At 40.1% G+C, this 6,557-nt stretch overlaps 1 long non-coding RNA gene across 2 annotated transcripts; it reads right to left on the bottom strand.

The window, feature by feature from the left end:
- Nucleotides 1-73: 73 nt before the first annotated feature.
- Nucleotides 74-403, bottom strand: LOC139025890 (uncharacterized). Of its 2 annotated transcripts, none has more exons than XR_011477560.1 (2): nucleotides 339-403; nucleotides 74-278 (listed from the first exon to the last, which is right to left on the bottom strand). It is a non-coding gene; the product is annotated as an uncharacterized lncRNA (long non-coding RNA). The 2 variants fall into 2 exon arrangements; XR_011477561.1 differs by having other exon boundaries at nucleotides 363-403.
- Nucleotides 404-6,557: the final 6,154 nt, after the last annotated feature.

Genomic DNA, 6,557 nt, shown 5'->3' with positions numbered 1-6,557 from the left:
TCTCTGTTTCATACCCTAACCCACTGTCTGTTTCATACCCTAACCCACGGTCTGTCTGTTTCATACCCTAACCCACTGTCTGTCTGTTTCATACCCTAACCCACTGTCTGTTTCATACCCTAACCCACTGTCTGTCTGTTTCCTACCCTAACCCACTGTCTGTCTGTTTCATACCCTAACCCACGGTCTGTCTGTTTCATACCCTAACCCACTGTCTGTCTGTTTCATACCCTAACCCACTGTCTGTTTCCTACCCTAACCCACTGTCTGTCTGTTTCCTACCATAACCCACGGTCTGTCTGTTTCATACCCTAACCCACGGTCTGTCTGTTTCATACCCTAACCCACTGTCTGTTTCATACCCTAACCCACTGTCTGTCTGTTTCATACCCTAACCCACTGTTTCTGCTCATCCATTTGTTTTATACTTATATATTCTCATCCCATTCCTTTACTAGATTGTGTGTATTAGGTTTTGTTGTGGAATTGTTAGATATTACCTGTTAGATACTGATGCATTGTCAGATCTAGAAGCATTTCGCTACACCCACAATAACATCTGCTAACCATGTGTATGTGACCAATAACATCTGCTAACCATGTGTATGTGACCAATAAAATTTGATTTGATTTGTCTGTCTCTCACCATTTAAACAGACAGTGTAATTCAACCACTATAAAAACATTTTTTTTGTGGCCGAACTGAAATCAAGGTTCACCAATTGAAAAAGCCCTTGAAACAATAATTTATATTTTACAGAAAAATATTAGACTTCAATGTCTTCACAACATTGATATTCAGCCTTCAACAGATGATCAATCCATTGTTTTACTATTTTAATTACAGTTGTATATTGTCAACATTTCACTTTTCTTAAATAAGTCTCTATTTCTTCTCAAATCAGTTAAAAATGAAAAACATTCCAAACTTTGTTTTGTTATTAGATTTTCAACATTGCGGAACCAATTGTATTTTTGTAAACTTAAGTTTACTATTTTTATTTCGAAAATAAAGACAAGTGGAATGGAATAAATTATTGGCACACCAGAGCTAGTACTTGGTTGCCATGGTAACTACTGAGAAACACTTCTGGTAGCCGTCAACGAGCTTCCTACACCTTTCTACAGTCAATTTGGCCCACTCGTCAGCGGTAACCTGCTCGAATTCTTCAACGTTTGAGGGGTGTCCTCCACCAACTGCCGTTTTCAGATCTCACCGTAGGTTCTGGTCACTCCAGAACAGTCCAAGCTTCCTTCTTTGAGCCATTCCAGGGTTCTTGTTCGATGTGTGTTTGAGGTCGTTGTCRTCCTGGGAAGACCCCTCCAACCTTCAATGGAGACCTAGTTTTTTTGGACACTAGGGTTGAACATTGGACCTCCATCAACCCCTGATATTCGGTAGATTTTTGTGATGGTTAAAACACGTTCAAGGCCCCCCCAGTACCAGAGGCAGCAAAACAACTCAACAGAGTTGGCAACCCCCCCCCCCCAACATTTTCCCAGAATGTAGGTTTGTTTTAGGTGTTTTTTTTTTGTTCAATCAGGCTTTCTTATGTCTCGTTCAGCAGTGGTGTCTTCCTATGTTTACCAACGACCAAAGAAAAATAACACCATACAATCAAACTTGCAGGAGATTTGATTTGTAATGTTTTGAAATTGTAAACTTAAGTTTATWAAAAAYWAAAWWAAAAAAAWGCTTCTGCAATGTTGAAAATCAAATTACAATGTGTGGAATATTAATTTTATTTCTCCAATTTATTTTAGAAGAAATAGGGAATTACAAAAGTGCAAGTTCATTAGGAAAGATAAGGAAGGGATATGGTCAACAGTCAAGACACATATACATATWTACATACAGTTACATGAAAGTTATTGGTGTTTGGTGATATTTATTTGAAACCACTAACAATGGTAAGCCATGCTTTCGGATGGACCAGACTAGTACAGTGGCCTATTTCTTGATCAAAGACTTACTACTGTTTAAGCCGATCAAGGGTTGACAAGCAGATCATTGGAAATTGGAGACGTGATAATAATTGTCACTGCAATATCAATATCTTACCACTAGATGGGGCTATTACATTATTATCATTATTATTACAATTGTTATTATAATTAATATTATTATTATTATTGCTATTGTTATTATTTTTATTGATATTGTTATTATTATTATTATTATTGTTATTTTTATTATTATTGTTATTTTTATTATTATTATTATTATTAGTATTAGTATTTGTATTATTATTATTATTATTGCTATTGTTACTATTATGTGAACTACACAGAGTTTGAACCTACTTCCTCTTGATCAGAAATGGCATAACATGCTTCGTTATTTATCTTGGAACAAAACAGATTTCAAACTTCAGCCCAGGTGAGCCAGCACAACATAACATATAGGGGTTAGGGTTAGCCCAAACCCTTCCAGCTTCAGCCAGGCCAGCCAGCAAAATAGAGTTCTAGAGAGAGGTGGTGCTGTCCAAGGGTTGCCGTCAAATTCTCAATTAACCTTCAACACACTTTCCATATGGTTTATTTTCCCTTCGTTGACGAGATCTCAGCTCTATGTCGATAGTTTACCTATTCTTGTTGTGACACAGTGAGGAGAGCAAGGTTGTAGAACATTGGCCTAGAGCTCATTGATTGTTTTTACTGAAAAGTGCCACAAAGTGATGCAAAGTGCTGCAAAGTCCTACATGTCAATTAGAACTCACCTMTAAYAGATGATTCTCAATTAGGATGTAATATATATTTMGTWACTTAGCTACTTARTGTCTTATAACCTAATTATGAAATGTGAAGCGTTATTCTTAACATTATCACTATTACTGGTATAAAAAAATCAAATTGTATTTCAATGATTTGTAGACTGTAGATCATTTTTATGTGCTGGTGAACAGCTTGTTACAGGATGTGTTGCTGATTCTAAAGGTTTAACCAATAGGAACAGCTTGTTACAGGATGTGTTGCTGATCGAAGGTTGAACCAATAGAACAGCCTTGTTACAGGATGTGTTGCTGATCTAAAGGTTGAACCAATAGAAACAGCTTGTTACAGGATGTGTGCTGCTAAAGGTTGAACCAATAGGAACAGCTTGTTACAGGATGTGTTGCTGATCTAAAGGTTGAACCAATAGGAACAGCTTGTTACAGGATGTGTTGCTGATCTAAAGGTTGAACCAATAGGAACAGCTTTTACAGTGTGTTGCTACATTGTTTGTGGTCCAGGAGGAGAGGATGTTGGTGTATGGATTTCCCTGTTCCTTGCTTAACAATGTAATATATACTAACACTGTACTAATCTACACTCAGTGATATTGCGAGTATGCTTCCACAGTAACTGACACACAGTCAGTACAGTGTTGCAGCTGCTGCATCCTTGAAATAATGTAATACAGCATTGGATTCAAGCTTATTGATGCTGACAGGGCTGTCTGTGGTTATAGAGCCTGACCAGGGCTATACTGGGATTGAGTTGCCGGCTACGTATGGTGAGCCTGTACGGTGTTATTGAGCTGACAGGCTGTACATGTGTTATTGAGCTGACAGGGCTGTACTGGTTTATTGAGCGACAGGCTGTACTGGTGTTATTGAGCTGAACAAGGGGCTGTACTGGTGTATATGAGCTGACAGGGCTTTCTGGTTATTGAGCTGACAGGGGCTGTACTCGGTGTATGAGCTGACAGCTGTACTGGTGTTATTGAGCTGACCAGGCTGTAAACTGTGTTTTGACTGACAGGCTGTACGGAGAGCTACCTAACTGGTGTTATTGAGCTGAACAGGGCTGTACTGGTGTTTATTGAGGCTGACAGGGCTGTACTGGTGTTATTGAGCTGACAGGGGCTGTACTGGTGTTATTGAGGCTTGAACAGGGGACTTTGTCATTATGGACGTTTCCACAGTATACTTGAACTAAAATACTCATTTTGTTTCAATTAATATTTCTGCTGCAAAATTCCTAAAGGTGTGTGTGGCATTAAAACCGCATCAAGACCTCACAGCTATGTGACGAGGGCTAGTGTACTTCTCTGTCAGCTGCCTGACGTGACACACTCAGCTGCTCCTCTCGTCTCTCTCTCCATCTCTATCTCCTCTCTCTCTCTCTCTCTCTGCGTCTCTCTTCTGCTCTCTCGTCTCTCTCTCTCTCGTCCTCTCCTCTCACCCTCTCCCCTCTCTCCTCCGTCTCTCTCTCTCTCTCTCTCTCATCTCTCTCTCTCACCTTATTCCTGTTTGGCAAGTTGGGTGCTCCAGAGTTAGTTCCGCTGGCTCTCTAAACACCAACTAGGTGCAGCACGTTGCGGAACATAGCCCTTGTTTTCTTTACCTCATTAGAGGTATGGGATGGATGAATATGTAGACGGTCTCTGTCAGGTAGTTTGATTCAGACAGACAGCCAGTGTGGCTACAACAGGATGGTCACATGTACAGGTTAGATGGGTAACACTAAGTGGTTGAAAAGTCTGTAACTGGGCACTCACTAGGTGGTTGAAAGATGTGCTAGGGTACACTATGAGTTGGTAGTGTACACTAGTATGGTACACTGAGGTGGTTGAAAGTAGTACCTAGTGGTACACTAGTATGGTACACTTAGAGTGGAATAGTAGTACCTATGTTGAACAGGTATGGTAACACATAGACCACTAGGTCGTAGTACACTAGGTGTACACTAGTATGGTACAGCTAGTGTGGTACACTTAGTCATGGACAACTAGTGGTGAAAGTATGGGTACACTAGTATGTTACCACTAGGTGGTACTGGTCACTAGTATGGTACACTAGGTGGTGACATAGGTACCAGTGGTGAACATAGGCTTGGTACCTTAGTATTACACCTAGGTAAAAGTAGGATGGTAGGTGCAAGTAAGACTAGGTGCAGTACACAGTGTTAAAGGACGCTGGTTGTACATAGTATGGTAACTTAGGTGGCTGAAAGTAGGGTTACACTATGCTGGATAACTAGTATGGTACACTATGTGTTTGAAAGTAGAATAGGTTGAGTATGGTACACTATGTGCGTGAGAAGTATGTACACTAGGTTGAAATGGTACACTAGTATGGTCACTAATTGGCTAAATAGGTGTGAAAGTAGGGTACACTTAGGTGAGTTGAAAGTATGGGACGACTAGTATGGTACACTAGTATGGTACACTAGGGTGGTTGAAAGTATGGTACACTAGTATGGGTACACTAGTATGGTACACTAGTATGTACACTAGTATGTACACTAGTATGGTACACTAGGTGGTTAAAGTATGGTAACACTAGTATGGTACACTAGTATGGTACACAGTATGGTACACTATGTGGTACATAGTATGGTACAACTAGTGGGTACACTAGTATGGTACACTAGTATGGTTACGAATAGTATGTACACTAGTATGGTACACATATGTGGTACACTGTATGGACACTAGGTGGTACACTAGTATGGTACACTGGTGGTACACTGTATGGTACACTAGTATGGTACACTAGTATGGTACACTAGGTGGTACACTAGTATGGTACAACTATGGTTACACTAGTATGGTACACTAGTATGGTACCTAGTATGGTACACTAGTATTGGTACACTATGTGTTACACTAGTATATGTGAACACGTAGGTGACTGTATGACACTTGTATGGTACACTATGTATGGTACACTAGTAATGGTACACATGTGTACACTAGTATGGTACACTATGTGTACACTAGTATGGTACACTTAGAGTGGTTACACTATATGGTACACTAGGTGTTAAGTATGGTACACTAGGTGGTACACTAGTATGGTACACTAGGTGGTTGAATAGTAATAGGTACACGTAGTATGTACACTAGTGGTACATAGTATGGGTCCTAGCGTGTACACTAGTATGGTACACTAGGTGTTGAAAGTAGGGTAACACTAGGTGTTACAACTAGTATTGTGTACACTATGGGATACACTAGTATGGTACACTAGGTGGTACACTAGTATGGTACACTAGGTGAGTTGAAAGTAGGTACACGTAGGTGGTACACTAGTAGGGTACACGAGGTGGTTGAAAGTAGGGTACATAGGTGGTACATAGTTGGTACACTATGTGGTACACTAGATGTACACTAGTGGTACACTAGTATGGTAACTAGTGGTTGAAAGTTAGGTGTAACTAGTAGTACAACTAGTGGTGAAAAGTTAGGTACACTAGTGGTACACTAGTATGGTACACTATGTGTCACTAGGTGGTACACTAGTATGGTCACTAGTATGTACACTAGGTGGTTTTGAAAGTAGGAGACACTAGGTGGTACACTAGTATGTGGCTTCTAAAAATGACTACTACCTTGAAACCTGTCCAGTTAAAGTTCTCGATGATCCTCTCGTGGTAAGAGGGTTTTAGAGGAGCCTCATGGTGTAAAGGGTTTTAGAGGGTCCATCTGTGTAAAGGGGTTTTTAGAGGATCCTTGTGTAAAGGACTTTTAGAGGATCCTCTGGTAAAGGGTTTTAGAGGACCTCGTGTAGGTTTCGTCTGTTTGTAAAGGGTTTTTAGAGGAACCTCTGTGTAAAGGGTTATCTCTCTCT

This window comes from Salvelinus sp. IW2-2015, unplaced genomic scaffold (assembly GCF_002910315.2).
Source record: "Salvelinus sp. IW2-2015 unplaced genomic scaffold, ASM291031v2 Un_scaffold3504, whole genome shotgun sequence".
Lineage (NCBI taxonomy): Eukaryota > Metazoa > Chordata > Actinopteri > Salmoniformes > Salmonidae > Salvelinus > Salvelinus sp. IW2-2015.
This window is presented reverse-complemented; position numbering and strand designations above follow the sequence as displayed.